Source organism: Pongo abelii, chromosome 2, assembly GCF_028885655.2.
Source record: "Pongo abelii isolate AG06213 chromosome 2, NHGRI_mPonAbe1-v2.0_pri, whole genome shotgun sequence".
In the NCBI taxonomy this organism is placed as follows: domain Eukaryota; kingdom Metazoa; phylum Chordata; class Mammalia; order Primates; family Hominidae; genus Pongo; species Pongo abelii.
This window is the reverse complement of record NC_085928.1, coordinates 38656325-38681908: the sequence shown is the minus strand read 5'-3', so window position 1 is coordinate 38681908 and position 25584 is coordinate 38656325. Positions and strand designations below refer to the sequence as shown.

At 38.1% G+C, this 25584-nt stretch overlaps 1 protein-coding gene across 10 annotated transcripts in view; it reads left to right on the top strand.

Moving 5' to 3' along the window:
- COL8A1 (collagen type VIII alpha 1 chain) overlaps positions 1-25584 on the top strand; it is a 158083-nt gene that overhangs the window by 13735 nt on the left and 118764 nt on the right. For 4 of the 10 annotated variants that reach the window (XM_063722458.1, XM_024245326.3, XM_024245327.3 and 1 more), the window contains exon 2: positions 25181-25242. The exons of the other annotated variants lie outside the window; for them this stretch is intronic. The gene's annotated coding sequence lies outside the window, so the exon portion shown is untranslated. The remainder of the gene's footprint in view (positions 1-25180; positions 25243-25584) is intronic. 10 annotated transcript variants of the gene reach the window in all.

Below are 25584 nucleotides of genomic sequence, written 5' to 3'. Positions count from 1 at the left end.
TGTTTAATGATTTCAGAGGTCAGCCACCCTACATGCTTTCCTTCTGACTCAGCACAGAGCAGGACAAGAAGCCAGGGCAATCAGCTGTATCTTTTCCATTCACAGCTAAGTTTATTTGGAATGACTGGAAAAACCTTCAATGAAAACTCTTTCTAAAGTAATAAAAGACTTTATCCTGCTGTCATGAGCCAGACAACATCGAGAAATAATTATAGGTGTGTATTTTCCTCTGCCTTGTAAAATGTTTACAAATTGTATCATAAGAAAGCTCTAGAGTCAATGGTAAAGATAGCAATAACATTTAACTTGTAAATTTTTTATATCTAGCCATAAAAGAATCACCATGTGTTTAAATCACATTTGAATACATATAAATAAAATTCGCATCTGTAGACATGAGCCAGTGGCTAAAGGAAGAATCCATGACTCCTTTTCCACAGAGAAAGTACACTGGAGATGTATAGCTTCTCGTATTTATGAAATAGAATTCATTGTCACCACATCAGCAAAAGAGTGTTAGCAAGGATCTTAATTTGGGAACTTTGAAACGTGAAAATCATCTATAAATAATGATGATAATAACCTTTGTGGAGAAACTTACAGTTTACTACATTTATTTTATGTACATTCCTTCATTTGAATTTGGTAGGGGGGGTTTTATCTACAATTTACACATAAGGCAGTAGAGGCTTAGGGAGATTAAGTCAATTTCTTTATATCATTAATATAGTGAGTGTTGGGGCTGGAATATAAACCTAGATCATCCCATCCCTGAAGTCCTCTTCTTTCTACTAATCCAGGCTGAATCTTAACAAAATCACATCCAGAAATAGTTTGGAGCATCCTGGTAGCAAAGAAAAGAAAGTGCAGCAAAAGAAAGCAGACTGACCTGCAAGGTTTGCTTAGGGAAGAGTGATTGAGAATGTGCTTTTCAAGAAGAGAACCCAAACTCTCCTCAATAATTTGGCAGCTAACATGTGTTGACGGGCTAGTCAGCAGGAATAGTTTTGTAGGTTATCTTCTGTATAGTTTATAATTTTAAAGGACACCCATTTTAAACCTGTCTGTAAATTTTTAAATGATAGTTTTAAATCCCCCTTTTTATTTAATGCCCAAATGTGTGTAATTTATGCGGACAAAATAAAATACCTTAAATTATTTATGGGAAGCTACTACCAAGACCTGAATAAAAAGCACTGAAGTTAGCATAAGAAGCCCTGAGATGAAGTCCCACTTTTACCACTGAACAATGCAGCCATCCTGGGCAAGACAGGAAGTCTTGCCAAGCCTTTGCTTCCTCTGCTGTAAAATAAACTTACCTCTCAGGATTGATGTGAAAGTTAAATAAGATAACATGTAAGAAAGTGTCTGCTAGTCAGAAGGTGCTCCATAAAAGTTTATTTAATACTAATGAAAACCAATTATTGAATGTTTAATTAAGTGCCAGCACAGCGGTCATTTAGGTGAGCAGCAGCTCCAAGTGTCGCTGTCTACATGTTGTAAATAAGGGCACTAAGGATCTCTGTGCCTAGTAGCTCATTTAATGAACTCTTTACTATGCCAGAGTCCTGCTGTGCATTGCTCATGGTGGCAGTGCAAACTATTTATGGGCTGATTGACATTTTTGGTCTTTTTCTTTGGTTTTGGTTTGGTTTGGGTGGGGGGTTGTTTTTTGTTTAATTGTTCTTTGTTTGCACTAAATGGCAAGAGTTCAATCTCCCTACCAGTTCCCCAAAAAGGAAATTTTCCTGGTTGCACAATGCCTGTCCAGTTCACGGGCACCTCTCTCCCTTCACCATGTCAATGCACAGTATATATAGAGTCCACGTGTGGGTTTTTTTTTGTGTGTGTGTGTGTGTGTGTGTGTGTGTGTGGTGGGCAGCTGTGGCATCATCAGGAAAAATCTGGCTGTTCTGAATGTCTCATCTAAGATCTTACCTCATGAGTTTCTGGAGTTTTGTGCTGCTGTGCTCTACAACACTCTCCTTGAGGCTGCCAGCATCCTAGATGCATCCTGGCCCCTGTATTTTGATGCACCAATAAATCTCCTTAAGCCCTGTGCATATTCCCTACAATATTTAATGTCAGTGTACCAGAGTTCTTGTATTAGTCAGGGTTCTCTAGAGGGACAGAGCTAATAGGATAGATGTATTTATGAAAGGGAGTTTATTAAGGATTACTGGCTCACATGATCACAAGGTGAAGTCCCACAATAGGCCGTCTGCAAGCTGGGGAGCAAGGAAGCCAGTCCAAGTCCCAAAACCTCAAAAGTAGGGAGGCCGACAGTGCAGCCTTCCGTCTGTGGCCGAGGGCCTGAGAGCCCCTGGCAAACCACTGGTGTAAGTCCAAGACTCCAAAAGCTGAAGAACTTGAAGTCCAATGTTTGAGGGCACAAAGCATCCAACACAGGAGAAAAATGAAGGCCGGCAGACTCAGCAAGTCTGCTCTTTCCACCTTCTTCTGCCTGCTTTATTCTAGCCGTGCTGGCAGTTGATTAGATGGTGCCCACCCAGATTGAGGGTGGGTCTGCCTTTCCCAGTCCAGTGACTCAAATGTTAATCTCCTTTGGCAAAACCCTCACAGACACACCCAGGAACAATACTTGGCATCCTTCAATCCAGTCGAGTTGACACTCAATATTAACTATCACAATTCTACCTTACATGATTTCAATTTTCCTGTCAGAAATGTCTGGACTTTTTTACCCCTGTGTCTTAATTACCAAGAATCAGTCCAGGTTATCTTAAGAAAATGGCTCTAAGAAGCCCAATGTGGCTGGGAACATTGGCTCATGCCTGTAATCCCAGCACTTTGGGAGATGAAAACAGGTAGATCACTTGAGCCTAGGAGTTTGAGACCAACCCGGGCAACATGGCGAAACTCCATCTCTACAAAATATACAAAAACTAGCCAGGTGTGGTGGTGCATGCCTGTAGTCCCAGCCAGTCAAGAGGCTGAGGTGAGAGGATCACTTTAGCCCGGGAGGTGGAGGCTGCAGTGAGCTGTAATTGTGCCACTACACTCCAGCCTGGACAACAGAGTAAGACCCTGTCTCAAAAAAAAAAAAAAAAAGCACAGTGTGAGAATAAAGGAAATTACAAGCTATAGTGGAAGAGATTTTAGTTCATAAAAACAAAGGAATAAGGACCATAAGAGGTTTTTTTTTAAGACTTTTCTTCTCAAGTTTTATTATCTCAGTTTTGTTTGGTTAGGACTTCCATGACAACCTCATTTATTCATTCATTCAATAGTTATTGAGAGTGCCAAGCCCTGTGCTAGATGCCATCAAGGACTGTTTCTACTGCACCCATAGTTTGCAGTTGAAAGGCACAGAAACCAGTAAAAAGCCACTTAGAGAACAAATGCACGGGGAATGTGAAAACCCCTTTCTTCCTTTTACTGTGGAAGAGAGGCCACTTTTTCTGCATTTCTCTGAGCCCTCCCTGGGGCAAGTGTCCTCTCACATCATACCCATCTCTACCCAGAAGAAGGCTCTCACTCAAGGACTGTCAAGGATAACTAATTCAAGACCCATCCCGCCCACTAGGTGCCAAAAGCTAGCAAGTCAGCTACCTAATAGGTGTCTTTTGAGACATTCAACACACATAGATTTAAAATATACAAAACAGGAAACTGTCTTTATATGGTAGTCTTTCAACTAAAATGGTTATAAGATCTTAAATTTGTTGCCATCAAGGTACTATACAATGAATACTGGTGGTCCCAGGGATGACCCTGAAATACTGTGTGGTCCTGAGGCCCTGCAGCAGACAGAGGCACTCAGCATTCAATAAATGCTCATTGGGTAAATAGTATCTGAATCGCTGGAGAAAAACTAAATTATTGCAAGTTGAGTTTTAGAAGTAAAATATATTTAAAGTGATATTTCATTTATCTAAAATTCTAACTTTTGACAATTTCAACTTCATAGTACACAATTGAGGACAAAAAGTAAATCAAAAGTGCTCAGAGAATAAAATACAATGGTCATTAAGGTTTATATTCGTAAGCAGTCACGTGGAGGCTTCACTTTGAGCCTATTTACCTTTACTTCATGAATAATGTTAACACACATGGTTCTCTGAGTTCTCAGAACATAGCCGACCTGAAGCACCAACCTAGAAAAAGGAGAGGAGCTGCAACAAGTAAGTGCACTGACAGAAGGAAAAAAGAAAAGTATGGAGGCCTAACAAGAAAGTAAGAAAAAAAGAAGCTATACAAACACAAGAATTTAGAAAGCAAAATGGCATTCACTGTGGACACAAATAGTTGTACGATTTGAGGACATCTTTAAAAGAATCACTGAATCACAGCTAATTATAAATTTATTGACATATTTGGTAGCATCTTTTAAAAATGAAAAACATTATGTATTTTAAGTATATATCAAAACAAGTATATTTTGATCCTTAAAGGTATAAAATATCAGCTATTGAGAAAATTTTAATTATCCAAACCGTCTCATTTCCTAAAGATTGTGGAAAGTTGAGGTTATTCTAATATGTGTGTGTCTATGCAAACACACATGCATAAATACATATGAATTATATGAAATAGAATTCCTGTTAAGCTAGAAAACCTCATCTCCCTAAGACATAGCAGAACACATTATTAACTTTTTGGTTGTCAGCTTGACATGATCAGAGTGGTTATCTAAAATCCCAAACCTTAAGTTTGTGCTTTCTTTTCATTGAATGCAACCAAGACCAGGGAAGTTACTTCACTGGTCAGTAACTCAATTTATCTATTTGTATAATGAGAAAAAACAAACAAAAAAAAAGCTTGCCTCACAGGGGTCTGTTGGACTTTGTTCCTGTTTCAAAACTTGAAAATGCTTAACATAAATCTCAATAATAGCTCAGTTTGGGGTTATTATTTTTTAAGCAAACACCCCTCAAGGAAAAGATGCAAAGGCAGTCAGTCTTTCCCTGCTTTTCTTTCCTTACAATCTTTCTTTTCCAAAGAACACAATAAAGAAACAAAGAGCCAAACACACTGACTCACGTCTTTTTCTAATAGTGTTGTGGTCAATTTGCTCCTGCATAAATAACTAGTAGTTAAGCTTTGAACTCTGGGTTTTGGAAGGCCAAGAGTGGAAAAATGTCTTTAGCAGAAAGAACAGCACATTCCAAATCTGTCCAGTGTTATGCATTTGTGAGAAAAGTCCACTTGGGCATGCCATCCCCATTGAAGCCCTTTTGTGTTGTCAGAACTTTCTTGACAAAGCAATGGCTGAACATTGCCTTTCAGTGGAATTTCGAGCTGGTTTTTCTGTACTTTTTTTTATCAGAACTTCTTCATTCAAACCTTAAGATGGTTTCTCAGCTTGAACTTGCTTTTAGGACAAATAGGAAAATGGTATAGCTTTGTACCTAAAAAACTGACTTCATCCTTTTATGGGATGAGGCATTTCCTATAGCAAAATTGATGATCACATCCCAAGCTTGATCAGATGTCATGCCTTTTGTTTTCTTAGATGTTGTCACAATCTAACATAGTCATGTGACCCTAGTGTACTAAGGGCTTTCATGGGTGTTAACTCATTTATTAGACCTAGCATGCACCTGACTTCTTAATTATTTTACAGTTGTTTCTTGGCTTTGATTCTAATTTTTAAAGATATTCACAGTCTGAAAAATAATAGTATCGGTACATTTCTAAATGGCTAGTGTCATATTTTAGCTGATAAGACTGAGTAGCTGGTATAGCCTATATATCACCCAGTTGAATAATTTATTTCAGTACTAAAATCTCGTTACCTAAAATGCTCTCAGGAATGTTTCAAAAGTGTCTTTACTCTTTTCTCCCCAGGAGGATGAAACAACCTCAACTTAACGCATCTTAGCTTCAGGCCATCCTGTCTCTTATGCCTTCCCTCCTGATACAGTAGAGGAGCTATTTATCTTCATTCATTTTCCCTCACCTCTTCTCTAAGTGCCCCTCATCCCACACCTCCTACCCTCTGGAGACTTCACTCTTAATTGTTTGCACCATCTGCCACACATAGTGTTCTTTCTCAGTACACACCAGATTGTGACTCACCCCTGTTTAAAACCTTTCAGAGGGCCAGGCACAGTGGCTCACACCTGTAATCCCAGCACTTTGGGAGGCCAAGGCAGGCGGATCACAAGGTCAGGAGTTTGAGACCAGCCTGACCAACATGGTGAAACCACGTCTCTACTAAAAATACAAAAATTAGCCAGGTGTGATGGCATGCTCTTGTAATCCCAATTACTCAGGAGTCTGAGGCAGGAGAATCACTTGAACCCAGGAGGCGGAGGCTGCAGTGAGCCGAGATCGCACCACTGCACCCCAGAGCAAGACTCCATCTCAAAAAAAAAAAAAAAAACATCTTTCAAAGATATTTCATAGCCTTCCACTGGAGTCCTGACACCATCTCAGGCCTTCATCATCTGGGCCTGCCTGTCTTCTCAGCCCCATTCCTTGCTCTACCATCTGCTGTCACCAGCCTCACCCTACACTACAGTTACAGCTGTCTTTGAAATTGTCAGACCTCTTAATTTTTAGGGCTTTTATTTACAATGTTTTCTCTCTGCCCAGAACACCCTGCCTTCTCATCACCTCTTAACTCCCCAAGCATTCCCAGAAGTCTCCTTTGACCTTCTGGCCTAGATAAAGTGTCCCTGCCCTGTGCTCTCACATTGCCAGCATCCATCTATGGCATCTAATACTCTCACTGTTTCTGTTTAACTAACTGTCTCCATGGCTAGCCTGTAAACCAAGTTACAGCCTGATTTCAGTCTGCCTTACCAAGCAGTCTGTTCCCAGCACAGAGCCTGAAACCAAGTGCAGGTACTCAGTGCTGTTAATGAAAGAATGAAGGAAGGATAACAAATGATATTCAGAGAAGCAGATATCAGAGACAAACTGGCAGATACAAAGGTCAACCAAGGGTCTAGGAAAAGTGAGTGGCCAAAAGTCTAATCAAAGAAGTCAGAAAACAAGACGTCTTTAGCAACCCACAGTGCAAGGCAGGAAGATCTAAGACCTTAGCAATAATGGTAAGCAAAATTGATAATGACATCACTCAATCAGTCCCTCTCATTCTCACTGTGGGCAAAGTTTCCCAGAGTGTTTTAAAGTGTAGTCTAAGGACTACCTGCATCATAATTCCACATCCCCACTAGCTCTACTGAATCAGAGTCTCATGGGTTGAGGCCAGAAATCTGCATTTCAAGCCAGCATTCTAGGTGATTCTTATGCATCCTAAGGTCCTCAGGCTGGAACTGGAGACAAAAACAATAGCTGGTTGACTAGAACAAGACCAGAAAGCAGATACCTTTCCCTGATGGTGGTTAGCTAAGCACTGTGAGCCCCCAGTTGCTCCACATGACTCATGGATAAGGCCACGCTCACCCTGACTCATCTATGATGAGCTAACGCCTACCTGGCTCGTGGTTGGACCTTAGAAGTTTCAACAAGGGTCATGTGTATGTGGAGGAGCCAGTGCTTTCACAGCACATTAGTCACAACTCTCACTTAACTTCTCACGGCTGCCTCCCCTTCCCTGTTTGGGGCATGGCCCAGTATAATCCATCTGTGCATTTTCTCTGGGCAGATGAATATTTAATCAGCAGTGAATCAAACAATATTCCCTTGTCCAGGACCTGGATAAAGTGCTAATAGTAATAACTATGACATCATTCTAAGGGAATACTCCTCTGAGGAAAACAATAATGTCGCATTTAGCCCCACTGAGACTGTGGTTTTAAAGCCCTAATTTTGTATTATTGACAAAGAAAAATAAGTAGATATGGCTGGCTCACAAAAGCATCTAGAAAGTTCTATGGCAGAAAAAGAGGTTTACCTGAGATTAGTATTGTTTGTTTTGATCTTGTGTTCCAAGCAGTCTCATTTTTTCTCCTGGGTTTGATATATATCTTTGTCCTTTATGATAGTGTCCATAATCTGCCATGCTCAAAATGAGTCCAGAATAAACACTCGATTTCTGTTTCTCTGCTATTATTTATAGCTTACGGTTATCCTTTACCTTCCTCCCAAGAGTCTGTTCTATTGCTGGCCATTTGAAGTCAGCGCACTGCACCTTAAATTCCCAATGAACCAGTATATATGTGATGTGGGCAGGAAAAACAATACATATTGCTTTTCCCAGAGTAGTTTGAATCAAACCTTTTAGGTGTAATTGAAAACATATTTTTACAAGCAAATAGAGCCAATAAACTAGAAAAACTGTGTGGAAGCACCAAGCCCAGCTTCTCTGGTTTTTAATAAACTGCAGTAGAGAACCTTAGGAACAGGAAGACATTCACATTCCAACCCGGAATCACGCAGGACAAGTGAGTGTGGTGCGTCACAAGTGCTCTGTACAGAAAGTTCCAGCGGGGAAAGAAGAGGAAATTCTTAAGGGCACTGTGGCTTTGCATAAGCTCTCCAAAGTCAGTGTAGGGACCTCATATGCCTTTATACAGGTGGTATGATTGAAGGGGGAAAGGACGCCTTTTTCTACTTCTGGTCCCGAGACCTAAAACCATGATTATCTTCCTATAACTGTTATTTTTTAAATATAACCATAAAAGAAATATCCTCCTGAGACAGGTCCTTTTCTCAATTGCAGTGACATAACTCCCACCAAATCAGTGGGACATCATCTCCCATCATCGTCGTTACATCCTTGCAGTCAGCCTAGGCTTTCCAGCCCCTAAAACCGGAAGTCTATGGTGGTGCAAGGGGGCTGGCAATAGGTAGAAGGATTCTGGGCTGAGACTGAATCCTTGGCATACACTGAATTGTTCTGGCATATGGGCTTCTCCTATAATTTCTCTAGCTATGAATTGGGGTGGACTTATTTACTCATTTATAAAATGGCACCATTCATTAATCATTAAAGTAAATCACCTGAGGTATAAGAACTAATTAGAAAGCTTATAATAGAAATAAAGTAAGAGCTTTTTACCCTAGGGCTAGGGGCAGAACCAATTTCTAAATTATAGGTTTTTACTTTATGTACATGTTAAACTCCAGGGAACATGATTTGGCCCAAATTTGTTTAATAGCTAACCATAATGTAACAGGCTTTTACTGTTTGAAAAACAGAGTGGCATGTATAAAAACATCATTTTCAATGTCTATGTCAATTTTTAAAATACACCTCATGCAGTGCTGGAAAGGGAATGGAAATGGGGTAATGATCATATACTGTTGGTAAGAGGCTAAATTGGTATGGCTCTTAGAGGGTGAATTAGTAATTCCACCCTAAGAAGCTATCCTTCTCACATGTAAGATAAATGTGCAAAGATGAATATGTATGTCTCAGGATATAAAAATAATGGTGTTCGTCAAAGGATACAATCCACAGAGTAACAAGACAGATGATAGAATTGGAGAAAACGCTTACAAAACATATATTTGATAAAGTTAATATCCAGAATATTTTTTAAAAACTCCTACAACTCAACAACAACAACAAAAAGAAACATAATTCAAAATGAACAAAAGACTTAAATAGATATTTCTCCAAAGAAGATATACAAATGGTCAACAAGCACATGAAAAGATGTTCAACATCACTAATCATTAGGGAAAATGTAAATCAAAACTGCCATGAGATGCTACCTCACACCAACTAGGATGACTAGTATCAAAACAAAAAACAAAAACCAGAAAATGACAATGGTTAGTGAGGATATGGAGAAATTGAAACCTTGTGCGCTGTTGATGAGAATATAAAATGGTACAGCTGCTACGAAAGACATTATGGCAGCTCCTTAAAAAAATAAAAATAGAATTAGCATATTATCCAGCAATTTCATTTCTGGTTATATGCTCCAAAGAACTGAAAGCGAGGTCTCCAAGAGATATTTTTACAATCCATGTTCATGGCAGGATTATTCACAATAGCCAAAAGGTAGAAGCTACCCAAATATTCACTGATAGATGAATGGATAAACAAAATGTGGCATATATATTGTATTAAACATTATTCAGCCGAAAAAAGGAAGAAAATTCTAACACGTGCTACAACAGCTTGAGGACGTCATGCAAAGTGAAATAGGCCAGTCACAAAACTATATGATTCCATTTATTTGAGATACCTAGAGTAGTCAAATTTACAGATAGAGAAAGTAGAAGGATGTGCCAGGGGATGAGGGAAGGAGGAAATGGGGAGTTATTTTTAAATGGGTATAGAGTTTTAATTTTGCAAGATGAAGAGTTCTGGAGCTTGGTTGCACAACTATATTAATATATTTATCACCATTGAACTGTACACTTAAAAATGGTTAATATGGGCCAAGCACGGTGGCACATGCCTATAATCCCAGCACTCTGGGAGGCCGAGGTGGGCGGATCACTTGAGGTCAGGAGTGTGAGACCAGCCTGGCCAACATGGTGAAACCCCGTCTCTACCAAAAATATTTTAAAAATTAGCCAGGCATGGTGGTGAGTGCCTATAATCCCAGCTACTGGGGAGGCTGAGGCAGGAGAATTGCTTGAACCCAGGAGATGGAGGTTGCCCTGAGCCGAGATCACGCCACTGCACTCCAGCCTGGCGACAGGGCGAGACTCTGTCTCAAAAATAAATAAATAAATAAATAGAATAGTGTTGTTAATTACAGTAATAGTGAAAAGATAGAGAAAACATGCAAGTCTTTCAAATGAGAAATAGCCATTGTATAGAATCCCATGCAGTCACTGAAAAGATGCTGTATATATGCATGTATTATATATCCTTGGAAGGATATATTTGATCTGTCTTTTGACTTGAAAAGCAATTTTCATAACAATGTACTTATAATGACTATCAGATTGCTAGGGCTAGCGTGACAAAATGCAACAAACTGGGTGACTTGCAACAGTTCTGGAGGCCAGAAGTTCAAGACCAATAGGCTGGAAGGGTTAGTTTCTGCGGAGGGCTGAGAGAAAATATCTGTTCCATGCCTCCACTAGCTTCTGATGGTTTGCTGGCAATCTTTAGTGCTCTGTGGCTTGTAGATAATGCATCACCCCAGTCTCTGCCTTCATCTTCACATGGAGTTCTCCCTGTGTGCATATTTGTTTCTGTCCCCAAATTTCCCCTTTTTATAAGGACCCCAATCATATTGGAGTAGGGGCTGCTTAAGGAAGAAAAACAATGGTATCTCTGATCCGGATGCATTCTTTCGACTTTCTCAAAGGTATCGTGTTTTCACTCCCGGTAGATGACACCACTCTGACAAATCCAGGTGTAAAAGGATTTCAGATATTTGATCACAAGACCTGAGAATAATGAGGAATGCTTATAGAGAATGACTAAGTATTCCTCAACAGAGTCAACACCTATCATAGCCCACTCCTTACTTTAAAAAAATAATGTTTTTAAATTTTGTTTTATTGTTTTTTGAGAGGTGAGGTCTCACTCTGTTGTTGCCCAGGCTAAAGTGCAGTGGTGCGGTCAGAGCTCAGTGCAGCCTCGAACTCCTAGGCTCAAGCAGTCCTCTCACCTCAGCCTCCCAAGCAGCTGAAATTACAGGGGCAGGCCACCAAGCCCAGCTCACTCCTCACTTTTACCAACCCTGTGCCAGAACAGCGTTCACTCCCTTTGCTGTTTGCTCTAAGGCCTCTCAAAATTGTCGTTTCCTGCTCTACGTTTTGCTAATGTTGGGCTGCAAAATTCAAGCAAATATCAGTTGTTTGGGGATTTTTTTTTTTTAGGAATTCTAATCCAAGCGGTAGTGGCAGTGTTTTGTTTTGTCTTTTCGCTGCAGTAAGCTCTATAAATTTACCAAATTCCAGTGCAAGCTGATGTCTAACTCTTTGACCTTTAAATCATATTTTCCAACAATGCTTACTGTCATTTTCCCTCTTTAATTGATTTCTGAAATTATGAGAAATCTACACTAGAGGAAACAAACTGTGAAAGGAAGTAGTGAAGGTGGTGAAATTTTTCCCATGGAAAGAGAGAGATCTGGATCCCTTATTGAAGCCAGGTTTTGTTTTTTGGGGAGAATATTTTTAATCTTAAATTTTTGTAAAATTTCTCCACACATCTAAGAAAAATGATTAATGTAGGTTATTTTTTAATGCATACCAACTTTGATTAAAACTATGAGTTCTATCAAATTATGTCCTGCCCCAATTCTATAAACTCCCCTACCACAGTTTCCTGCACACAATGGACACTCCCTCACAATTCATTGATTTGGGGGTTGGGAAGGAGTTCCAACACAAAAGGCCTAACCCTAGTTACCAAATACTCAGTGTGTATAACAGCAATGTTAGTACTGAGTCTATCCATGGGACCAAAGTGGAATTTCTAAGTACATTCTCCCATCATAGAAAGGATATGGTTAAACAGAATCCACTGTGCAACTATACAATTGTTTGTTGTTCATTGTTGGTCTTTGCTCACTTGAATGTAAGCTCTCAAGAGCAGGGACTTTGTTTTTGTTCCCTGCTTGCTGTTTCCCCAAGGCCTGGAGCAACGCCAGGCACAGCTTAGGCCCTCAACTACTATTTCTTGAATGAATTAATGTAACAAGATATTTTTCTCCAATCACAGCTTTCAGACTGGCTCTACTAAGCCATCTTTTGCTGTCCTTTAATGACATCTTAGGTAGATTCTATAACTTCATGGTCACTTTCAGCAATTGAAGGCTCAATCCCATTTAAAACTTCAACCTCAAATTCAATGCAAATCTTTCTTCTCTCCCACCAACAGCTATATTGGTACCCTGCTCTTTTACTCCTCCTCCCAGCTCAGTTCCCTGTTGCGGATGCTGGGCATGTCCCGACTCTGACATCCCTCTTCCCACTTCCCTGTGTGGAGACCTAGGTCCTCAAGTGTTTGGGGATGGGAGGAGAGAGAAGAAATGGACTAACTTTGTAAAAATTGTATTCAGCCTGCTATCTTCAACCTGCTTTCCATCGACTGAAGCATCTTAATTGCATAGTATCAACCGGCTGTCAAATATTTATGCATGGCCATGCAGCCCCAGTGCTGCTTCTCTCCAGGACATAAGTGGGAGTTCTTTGGAGAATGCTGGAGGGAATGAAGGGGAGGAGTGTGCCTCTCCACTGCATTTTTCCTTGAAGCAGAAACTTAGCTTCCACCGTCCTTCAGATGCCAGGTCCTACCTGCAGCTTCTTGCTCTCTCCTGGGAATTTCAGTCCAGCTACCATCTCTAAAGTCCACTTAACTCCCAAGAAACTCACACATCCTCAACACATCCAAAAGTAGGATGTGAGCTTCTCCATGCACCCTCATCCCCTTCCGTGTTGCCATTTCTCAGACTAGAAGTCCAAGGAGCAGGTGCCAGGCTCTCTCCTTCTTGCATGTATTCTCAACTCTCACAAGAGCGCTTCTTGGAACTGCCTGCCTCTCTACTCCCAGCCTCTCACTTGGCTGTGGGAAATAGAAAGTACTCACCATCTCCTCCCTCTCACAGAAAAGCTTCTCACCATGATCGCTGACTTCTCTACAGGCAGATGGTTTTAGTCTCCACTTTCCCCCATTTTTATGTCCTTTCTCAGATAACATGGAGGAGAGGGAAAGTGTTAGGTGTCTTTGCCATAGGGCTGGTTCTTCTGGGGTCTCTTAGTACATCTACCTTTGGGTATGAGGAGCGATTGGTGAATCTTTTTAGACTTGACCACTTTTCTGTTTTCAACTGGGACCATACACACCAATTTCAGTGCAACAGGAAAAGTCCCATCAGCATCCAGTTACTTATGCCACATAAAATATTGCCTTTTATATTCACACCTGTCTCAGGGGCTAGCATAGTGCCTTGTTTTGGAAGCAGTGGGGAGACAGTTAATAAATACTTGTTGAATTAATTCTTTTTTTTTTTTTTGAGACAGAGTTTTGCGCTTTTTGCCCAGGCTGGAGGGCAATGGCACAATCTCGGCTCACTGCAACCTCCGCCTCCCGGGTTCAAGCAATTCTCCTGCCTCAGCTTCCCAGGTAGCTGGGATTACAGGTGCCCACTGCCACACTTAGCTAAATTTTTTTTTTTTTTTTAGTAGAGATGGGGTTTCGCCATGTTGGCCAGGCTGATTTCGAACTCCTGACCTCAAGTGATCTGCCCACCTCGGACTCCCAAAATGCTGGGATTACAGGTGTGAACCACCGCGCCCAGCCTGAATTAATTCCTGATAGAGCAGTAGGTGCCTGAGATGTTGATCAGAAATTCCAGACTTCCCACTGAAATCTTCTGGAAGAAACCTGTAGGTGTCATGTCTGGAATCCTGACGAAATCTTGGAGACTTCAGACCACTACATGAATATCTAAACCCCACTCTGAACCTTCACAAGGTTCTTGGCTGCATGGCTTCCCAGGTGCTCTAATCATCAAAAAATCTCCCATGTGAGGAAATAACAGGGACAATATTTTAAAAATTAAATCCATACTTAGAAGGAAATTAAAAATGGAACTGTTTGATAATGAGACAGTCTTTCATCTCTGCTTGCTGCAAGTTCCTTGAGTTCCTTGAGCTTCAAAAGGTCTCATTAGCTCCTGGCATAGAATGCCATCAGAATACCGAAGCAGAACATTTGTTGCATAATCCTCCTTCTTGAGATTTGATTCATATCGTGGGCCTTGTCACTGGGTTGTCTTTCTTCCACACTCAGATAAAGTGGGACAGTTGATATGGTTTTGCTTTCACATTCACAGTTTCACCAACTTTTTCGGATCCTCCTCAAACACATTAGACACATGTATCTGTAATATACATCCAGGGAACAAAAATTTAGACTAGTGTGGAAAGTTAAGGTGTGGGAGAGTGGATTAATCTAATTTTGTTTGTTTCCACTTTCTGTTGAAATTTGTCTCATATGCTTATACAACCCACTTCCCTCTCTGTCCTTCCTTTGTTCCCTCAGTATTAAGGGGTAATATCTACTTTTCTCAAAGAAATGCTATAGGAACTAAGTAGAAAAATATTTGTGTAATGAACTTTCAAGTTTATGGAAGAAATTCCCTTTGCTCCACCACAAGTTCTCAAACTAAATACCTGACATTTGGCAAGCCTTAACCTCTAGTCTTTATTTTCCTTTTCTATCAATATAGGATCAGGATAATTTATTGTCCATTTATTATTTATTCTGTAGCATGTTCTGTGGAGAGCATTTATTATATGCTATTATTTTATTTTGTATTCATTATATGTATATGAAAAGAATCATAATCTGCATTTTGTACATGAAGAAACAGATTCAGGAAGGTTAAGTAACTTGCACGGCATGTGGTTTGGCTAGTCAATGACAGAACCTAAATCCAAACCCTCATTTATTTAGTTCCAAACCCTAGTTCTTAACTCCTACAATTTCCTATCAAATGAGCTCTGAGCTTCCTACACTATTCCTTTGGGTTCCTTGTTTTGAGCCATGGAACTATTTTATTTTCTTGTAAGAGGCGTCATTAAGCATTTTTTATTGCTGGTTCCATAGATAATAAAAAATAGTATACCTTAATTTTTGCAGCACTTTTGTGTTGTGAGTGATGGAGATAAAAGAAATATCAGGAAGATTTATCTTCTTTGACCTTAGGACTCAAAAATACTCTACTTAAACAAGTGGGGTTTTGTTGTTGTTGTTTGGTATGTTAGAGATTCCCTCAGATACAGGTTGCACAGCTTTCCTTAGAAGATCATCTGTCACTTACTATTAGGAGGAAGAATTTTTCTCTGTCTGATGTGGCTTTCTTCTATTCTAATGTATTGTCAGTACTTTAGAGTGAATTTGATCATTTTTTCCTGTTCCTTTCTTAAGACGGGAACTAATAAGACAGGATGCGCTTAAGGGAAGATACAGAAGTATTGTGTTGAGAAAGCACGAGGAATGTTAATTCCTTCTTGTAATTAGTGTTTCAGTGGTTGTCTGTTTTCACAGATTAAAAATAGAAGAAATAAAATGTCCATAAATGGGCAGATGGGTAGCTCAAGTCTTACATAAAAGAGAAACAAGTGCACTTCCTCATCTACTCCTCTTTTAAATAACAAATAATCAGTATCATCTCTGCCTAGGTTTTTATCTCCTTGGAGAAATAATGCATAAGAAATTAGCTCCAATTGATACATACACTGATTTCATTAAAAAAATTATCTAATATGCTTAATAAGAACGATTTTCTCCATATGAGTTGGACCAGAATGTGAAAAATGTCCATCAGTATTTGAGTTAATAATGATTTTCCTATCAGCTAAGCATTCAGTAAAAGGGAAGAAATATTTGAAAAGATAACACAGCAAATTTAAAAAAAAATAGAAATAAGAATTTGTAGACCTCCCTTTTTTTAAACTTTGGCAATGCTATTATAAATAGCATTTTTAAAAACTGTCTGGCTAAAACAAAACAAATGTTTCCTGTCAGTGTGGAAAAAGAAATTCCTGACTAAAATTGTGTTATCAGGTTTTTGGTCCATTTAATTAGGAAAGCTGTTAAATGTCATGCTACATGTCATCAAATGCCCTTTTAAAAAATGATTTCAATTTTTCATAAGTTTATTCCAACTTTTGTGTTTTCATTATTTAATCCCCTTTGGGGATTTCTTTTAAGTAAAGTCGTCATTTTTACAAGTCAAAAATACACTATTCTTGCCATAACTACACATCAGACTTAAAAATATACCAGACTTAAAAAGAATATAGAAACATATCGAAGATCAAGTCATCTTCTAAAACATAATGCCATTTCACATGTATCATTAATATTTACTTTTAAGGAGAAAAACTGAGATATGGAAACTACTAGAGCTGAGCTCTAATTAAGTCTAACTCTAATTTTTCACATAAAAAAAACCTGAGGCTCAGAACTTGAATGAAAAGAAGTTTATAAAGTTGGTAGCAGATGATTTCCTTTCTGCAAATCCAGTGAACTTACTTTACTGCCATACTGTTCAGAAAACATTTAATAAGTAGCTTTGTAGTAATACGCCAGGCACAGTATCAGCTTCTGTTGATACAATGATGAATAACACAGGGTGTCAGGTCTAAAGAAGTTAGAATCTAAGGAAGTGTAAAATAAACAAATTGACGAGTAAATTACTGCATAACACATTACTTACAAACTTAACAGCATAAAACAATACACATTTATTATATCACAGCTTTAGTAGGTCAGGAATTGGGCATAGCTTAACTGAATCCTCTGCTTCAGGGTCCCTCACAAGGCTGCAATCCAAGGTGTTACTGAAGCTGAGGTATCATCTGAAAGTTCAACTGGAGAAAGATTCACCTTCAAGCCCATATGGCCTTTTAAGACATTGTCTTAAAAAAAATTATATATATATATATATATATACAGAGAGAGAGAGATAGAGAGAGAGAGAGAGGCAGGGACAAAGGGATAATTGGGGGATATGTTAGAATTTATCTGCCACATAATTTTACAGTAAAACATGATCAATGCTGTGAAAGAGAAAAGCACAGGGGCAGTAGAATCACAGGAGATACACTCTAAACCAAACTAAGGAGGTTGTTATTTGAGTTGAATTTTAAAGAATGAAAACTTATTAGATCAATGAAAAAAGGAAGGTCATTCCAGACAGGAGCAGGGTCTGTAAATGCATTGAGTCATTGGAAAGCACAGCATTGTTAATGTCTGTAGTTAAATTGGAATGGCATAATATCCATTAACTGAGATAATTGAGAAGAATTATGTTTGCTTAGAATCAGCAAATTTTAGAGTTTAAGACTATAAAGGGAGAAACTAAGGCTCAGAGATAATAGGTCTAGCAAATGATATATATTCAATAAATTATGAATAAATGAATGAAAGAATGAACTTTGTAGTACTAGAAATGGAATTCCACTTCCACATCCTACATAATAACCATATAAGTCAACCTCTATCTCTTTAAGAAAGATAGGAAAGACAAAATTACAAGTGCTAAAGAGATAGACGGAGGGAAGCTATGTCACAACCAGAAACTGATGGAACAGAAACAAAGTTTATATTTCAATTCTAATATCTAATTGCCATGGTGTGATCCCTGCTCTTTGAGGGGTGGGCTTGGGAGGAGAAAGTGCTTTATAGATACATAGAGTAATGATGAAATTTTTACAACTAGTTCTCTCACTTCATTCCAGCAGAAAAAATGTTTTCCAGAGCCTTCTTGAGCTCCAAAATTCTGTATAATTTCTGACTGAAAAACATGCAATACATCACCTCCAGGACCCAAAGAAGAGATGATTTATATTTTCATAGATTCATATCTAACTCAGCATTTTTGCCTTGGTGTGAAATATATACATATTCTTGTATTTAGCTAAAGAGTTTATTTTGCAATGAGGTAAAGACAAGGTAACATCAAACTGACACTAGCAGTAATCACTAAAAAGAAAAATATGTTTAAGTAAGAACCGTTATGGGAAGTTTTTTGAGCCAAAAATGAATTTAGTAGTAACAGTCATATCTCTTTTTTCATCTCAAGTATGTTTGCATGAAATACATTGAATAGAACTACACATTCACGATTCTTCCATTCATGTGAAGTCAGACCTAATAATAGTCAAATTTAGTCATCCTTTGCTAGGTTGATGAGTAAACACACTTGGAACCAGTTTTTTGGAGAGAAAGCTGGTGCGTCTTAGAGTCTGTAAAGATACCCTTTTTCTTATTATTAATATTAGTTTTGATTGATAAATCATAATTATAAACATTTATGGGGTACAATGTGATTTTTTGATATATGTATACAGTGTGGAATGATTTAATCAAAATAATTAACATACCCATCACTTCATTTAGTTGTCATATTTTGTGGTGAGATATTTGAACTTGGCTCTCTTAGTTATTTTGAACTATACAACACATTGTTATTGAAAATAGTCACCCTGCTGTACAGCTAATCTCAAAACCTCTTCCTCCTGTCTGATATTTTGTGCCCTTTGATCAACACGCCCTCATTTCCTCCCTCCCCATACCTTCAGCCCCTGCTATTATTCTATTCTCTACTTGTATGAGTTCAACTTTTTTAGAGTCCACATATCATATATATCTGTGTCCTGTTTAAGTACCCCCATTCACTGCCTTTTGAGATGGTGGATTGTTTGCCTTCTTTCCTCCCCCAGTTGTAGCACATTCAGGCTCATCTGGTGTGTGTATGTGTGAATTTGAGTAATGTGTGTGTGTTAGAGACGCGTGTGTTGGGGGGGGTTATTTAAAAGTATAACTCCTTTCTGCAAATTCTCTATAAATCTACAACTGAATCAAAATCCTCAAGGAAAAAATTTTTTAAAAGAATATGGAGCATGAACTAATAGGAAGGAAGATGATCTCAAAGGAATAGGAATAAAATTATTAAAACAAATATGAAAAATACAAGTAATAAGATTATGTGATTTCAAAACATTGTTTGAGAGGATTGTAGAGAAGATAATTCTTCAGATGTGGTAAGGCTCAAAAACACTTTTTTTCTTTTCTTTTATTTTATTATTATTATACTTTAAGTTTTAGGGTACATGTGCACAATGTGCAGGTTAGTTACATATGTATACATGTGCCATGCTGGTGTGCTGCACCCATTAACTCGTCATTTAGCATTAGGTATATCTCCTAAAGCTATCCCTCCCCCCTCCCCCAACCCCACAACAGTCCCCAGAGTGTGATGTTCCCCTTCCTGTGTCCATGTGTTCTCATTGTTCAATTCCCGCCTATGAGTGAGAATATGCGGTGTTTGGTTTTTTGTTCTTGCGATAGTTTACTGAGAATGATGATTTCCAATTTCATCCCTGTCCCTGCAAAGGACATGAACTCATTCTTTTTTATGGCTGCATAGTATTCCATGGTGTATATGTGCCACATTTTCTTAATCCAGTCTATCATTGTTGGACATTTGGGTTGGTTCCAAGTCTTTGCTATTGTGAATAGTGCCGCAATAAACATACGTGTGCATGTGTCTTTATAGCAGCATGATTTATAGTCCTTTGGGTATATACCCAGTAATGGGATGGCTGGGTCAAATGGTATTTCTAAGTTAATGTCTTTGATGAGAGGATGTTCTAAGGTAGAAAACTTAAAGCTCTTGATATGTACATCAGTTTTTTTAACTGACAAAAAAAGTTGCGTGTATTTGTGGTTTCCAACATGATGTTTGATATTAACATACATTGTGGAATAACCAAATCAAGCTACTTAACACATGCATTACCTCATATTCTTTGTGGAGAACACTTAAAATCTACTCTCAGTAATCTTCGAGTATACAATATGTTAACAGTAGTCATTATGATGTACAACAGATCCCTTGTACTTGAAATGGTGTGTTTTTTCACCAACATCTTCCCAGTCCCCCACCGCCTACCCCATAGTAACCACTATTTTACTCTGTTTCTATGAGTTTGACTTTTTTATGCTCCATGTAACAAGTGTTACGAAGGATGTGGAGAAAAGGGAACCATTGTACATTGTTGGAGGGAATGTAAATTGGTACAACCATTATGGGAAACAGTAAGAAGGTTCTTCACATAATTAAAAATAGACCTACCATATGACCCAGTAATCTACCACTGGGTGTATATATCCAAAGAGAATGAGATCAGTATGTCAAGATATCTTCACCCCCATGTTCATTATAGAATAACTCAAACTAGCCAAGATACGGACATCAGATTTTGAGAGAAGCAAGTATTCAATTATGTAGAATATACCCAACCTGCTACAAGAGAAAAAAGCAGGTGTTTGGAAACTTCATTCAATTTTATTGTCTTCTATAGAACACACTATTGAATTATGCTGAGTTAACCACTTTAGAGCCTGAGAGCTTTTAACAGAGAACAGACACAAGCAATCTAGAACTGGTGAAACCTGAAGGGCTCCACAGAGGCAAACACAAAACTCATCCATAGGAAGTTTCCACAGCTCAGAGCAGTAAGAATTAGTTAACATCCTTGTTTTCAGAAAAGCTATGGAAAAGAGAGGTAGAAAACATATTCTCTGTTTCAATTTCTAAATTTCTTATATGTAGGCAACATAGTTTCTTCTTTTTTGGAAAAAAATAACTATTACTTTGATTCATATTTTGGTACTTCCATGTCAATTGGAACTACTCATAGCTATCTTCCATGTTTTTCTAACTTCTCTTGTATTTTCCATCTTTTTATCTCATTGGATTACATTCTGAGTGCTTTCCTTATGTAGTCAGCTTATCTAGTCCATTAATTCATCTCTTGAGGTTTTTAAAACATTTTATAACACATTTTCTTTTTAATAAATATATTTATTTCTAGAATTTATATATGGTTCTTTTTTTAAAAAAAATGCTTTTTTTTCTTTTATTATTATTATTATTATTATTATTATACTTTAGGTTTTATGGTACATGTGCACAATGTGCAGGTAAGTTACATATGTATACATGTGCCATGCTGGTGCGCTGCACCCACCAACTCGTCATCTAGCATTAGGTATATCTCCCAGTGCTATCCCTCCCCCCTCCCCCCACAACAATGAGAACACATGGACACAGGAAGGGGAACAAAAAAATGCTTTTTTTAGTGTGCCGTTGTTTTCTTTTTCTTTTTTTCTTTTATTATTATTATTATTATCATTATTATACTTTAGGTTTTATGGTACATGTGCGCAATGTGCAGGTAAGTTACATATGTATACATGTGCCATGCTGGTGCGCTGCACCCACCAACTTGTCATCTAGCATTAGGTATATCTCCCAATGCTATCCCTCCCCCCTCCCCCCACCCCACAACAGTCCCCGAAGTGTGATGTTCCCCTTCCTGTGTCCATGTGTTCTCATTGTTCAATTCCCACCTATGAGTGAGAATATGCAGTGTTTGGTTTTTTGTTCTTGCGATAGTTTACTGAGAATGATGATTTCCAGTTTCATCCATGTCCCTACAAAGGACGTGAACTCATCATTTTTTATGGCTGCATAGTATTCCATGGTGTATATGTGCCACATTTTCTTAATCCAGTCTATCATTGTTGGACATTTGGGTTGGTTCCAAGTCTTTGCTATTGTGAATAATGCGGCAATAAACATACGTGTGCATGTGTCTTTATAGCAGCATGATTTATAGTCCTTTGGGTATATACCCAGTAATGGGATGGCTGGGTCGAATGGAATTTCTAGTTCTAGATCCCTGAGGAATCGCCAGTGTGCCGTTGTTTTCTCATAAACTTTATTCATTCCATTATCATTGATCATTCTTACACTTATTTTTAAGTCTTTTAAAGATAATTATACTATCAATAACTTAATTTATCTAATAGAATTCTTCCATTTGTTGCATTAACTAACTTTCTTAAGCAGGGAATCTCTGCTAATACTTTATAATTTTGGTCTATGAGCTCATCTTCAGAGAGTTGCCTCACACCTGTATGCTGATTATTCCATGAGCTGTGGAAATTCCTTTTGGAGTAGTTCTCCATTTTCTTTTGTGGAGCTCTATACATTTCACCAGTTCCAGACAATTTTTACCTTAGACTTGTGTTCATGCACTGCTTGCATTATGATTAAGAGCCCATGAGTAGCTCAGATTTAGACTTTCAATTTCCGCAAGAGTCTCTCCACCCATGGCCCAGGGAAGATCATCTGTTTCCATTCCATATCCCCATGTTATATCCCAGGACTGTCTCTGGACCAGATTTTCTAGCTCCCTTCATGAATTGGACAGACTATTTCCAGATATATACCTCAAGTGTACAAAGAACTTTTGACATACGATTTAGACATGTCGACTCTCATTTTTGTGGACTTTTTTTTTAACAATTAAGAAATGCTTTGTAAGTAAAACTGACACAAGGTCATAATTTTATCAAAATCACTACATGTGATTACTGAATGAGCAACACATAGCTCAGTATCACTTACTTTGATGCCAAAATGTGAGGGAGAGGGGCTTGGTTGCCCTCCTTGATCAAGAGTAAAAGTCCTTAAATTTTCTAGCTAAAAAGATTCAAAAGACTTTTCAGACTCGGATATTAGGGGCATTGTGCTTCCTTTCAAAATCCATTATGGGACTATCACCCATGAGTTTGTCTAAATCATTCTATACCTCTTTATATATTAAAACAGTTTCTTGCCTTTGGTGGGAATAATATGATTTTCTTATTCACTGCATTAAACAGTATTAGTCTTTAACATTTATATAAAAGTAAATTTTGAAGAACAATATTTTGGGGAGGAAATTCTTTTTCTTGTTTTTTATTATTTTATTTTCCTGCCTTTCTTTCACTCTGATTCTAAGATAATTATTAGTTTTGGAGGATTTCTTTTAGAATATCATTTTATGTGCCATTTTAATAGAGGTAGCAGAGCATAGGTATTAAGATTCAGTTCCCAGCTCTGGAGTCAGACTGCCTGGGTTTGAATTCCCAATTACTACTGATTGTGTGACGTGGGGAAGCTTTTTAACCTCTGTGTACCTCAGTTTCCATATCCGAACAATAAGGATGATGATGTTAATAATAGTGCCTACCACATAAGTTTATAAAAGGGGCTAAATAAGTTATTACACATAACGCATTTAGAATAGTTCCCAATACATGTTACATATTATTATATTTCAAATTTTCATCAGGTCTTTTTGCACAGCCATCTTCATAACCTAGCCCAATGATTTCATGAATTTTGGGAAATTTTCAAGGCATGTGGAAAGAAACAATCCTATGCTATCAACTTTTATGATCTCTTGCTTTTTCATGAATGGGTGCTTTGAAAATTATGAATCCAAATAACCCTTCCTTTTTTCAATCAATACTTTCATTGAGACTATTTATAGGAAATCTCTCGGGAATGGAGGGTGTTGAGGTAACATAAGAACCTTTCAGCTTTGTGGCCAGAGTGTGCCTTCATACCTCCCTGCTGCTCCTATGGGCCAAGATAAACATGCCTGGCAAGGAATGCCTTGCTCACTCCACCCTGTCAACTAGGAGGTAAAGGTTTTGGACTGTGGTATTGCTACTCCACCCAACTTCTGTTCCATTTTTAATATACCTTTGAGACAAAGTGTATTGTCTCCTTTAAAAAAAAAAAAAAAAAAAAAGCCTTGAAGGTGTGGCTGACAAGAAGGAAAGCAATATCCTGTCACTGCCTCACACATGAAAAGTCTTCCAGCCCCAGATCATGACTTGACTCTCTATTCTGGCTATGCAGCTCAGGCTCTACATTTTGTTCAGTAAAAGCAACAACACTCACATACCACACCACCTGGAAAAAATGCTAGAAATTGTCCCTGGCAAACACCCAGGAATGTAATTGAGCTCACAATGGCCAGCACAGAAAGAATATCAGCATACGTTGCTTTCCTCAACAACTGTGTTGCTGACAAGTCTGCATGAAAATCAAATGTTTGAAGTTGGATCATTTCTTAAGTGTATTGGGAATTTGCTACTTAATGAATGCTATAGAGATTTATTTATTGAATAATGATAAAGTAATAGTGATCCTTTTTATCTATTTTTCACATTTAGAATTTTGAAATCTAGTTTTCTTTAAAGGAAGACACACCCACAGTTAGTTTCTCCACTACACGTGTCATCTAATCTTTGGGTGCTCAGTATTCTTTCAGGGAATACCAGGGAACGAGATTCAATGACCTCTGCAGTTCCTTCCAACTTGAAATTCACTATGTCTAACTAAGGCAGTCTAGAAATAACTAGAGATAAGCCCTCTGGTTTGGTTATTTCTGATTTTCTCATTTCATCCATAATCTGAGAAACTGTGTGCTTCTAGCATCAGTTTCTCACATAGCTCCATGTGAAGCTTCACAGTTGGGCTGGCATGACTTGTCTTGGGGGGTATGACATAGAAAGCTAGAGCCATAGTAAACTGATATTTTGAAGCTCCCTCAGAGATCTCTTTCAATGGCCATCTTTCCTTCTTTATTTTTAGCCATGAGAAAAATTATTATAGAAGATTAGGAGTGCCTCTAACAATTTTATAAGTTAGGACCTTCTTTCTGGATGTTTTCTGAGGCATAAAGCACTTTATACAATATTTTGTTATTTGTTATAAGCGCCAGTGATGCAATAAAGGGAAAACCATATTGACTCTACTTCATCTAACTGGAAAAGTGCCCTATAAGTTAATTTGGTTACTTGCCAAAATCATCCAGCAGATTGCTAATGAAGCCAAAGATACTCAATTTTGTGACAGAATTACTAAGCTACACTGCTTGAAGTTAAAATGTCTGACACTAGGTATTTTTTAGTTTGTAACTGTCCTTACTATCTCCACTGAACATCATCCTCTTCATCCAGGGAGTTCACACATTCACCAACTCACCCTGGAAATCATCTCAAGAACGAAAGACAACTGAAAGGTAATATTTCAACTATTAATTAGATATTGGTGGTGTGCCTCAGTTCACCCAACCCATAAGCCTTTAAACACAAATGTAAGTAGAATTTTGACCCCCTCTAAGGCTGAATACTCATACATTAGTGTGAGCATTTGAAGTCACAGAGATAAAAAAGAGTGTGTGATTCATGTCAGCATTATTTCATCTCTTCAATGGAATAAATAAATGCGATAATCTATGTGAAATGTCTTGGCGAACTTAAAAGAATCAATAATCATATCTGGTGTTATCATTGCATACAGGAATAATATTAATAGCATTGTAAACTATCATCTGACATTAAAAAGATCATTAACTATATTA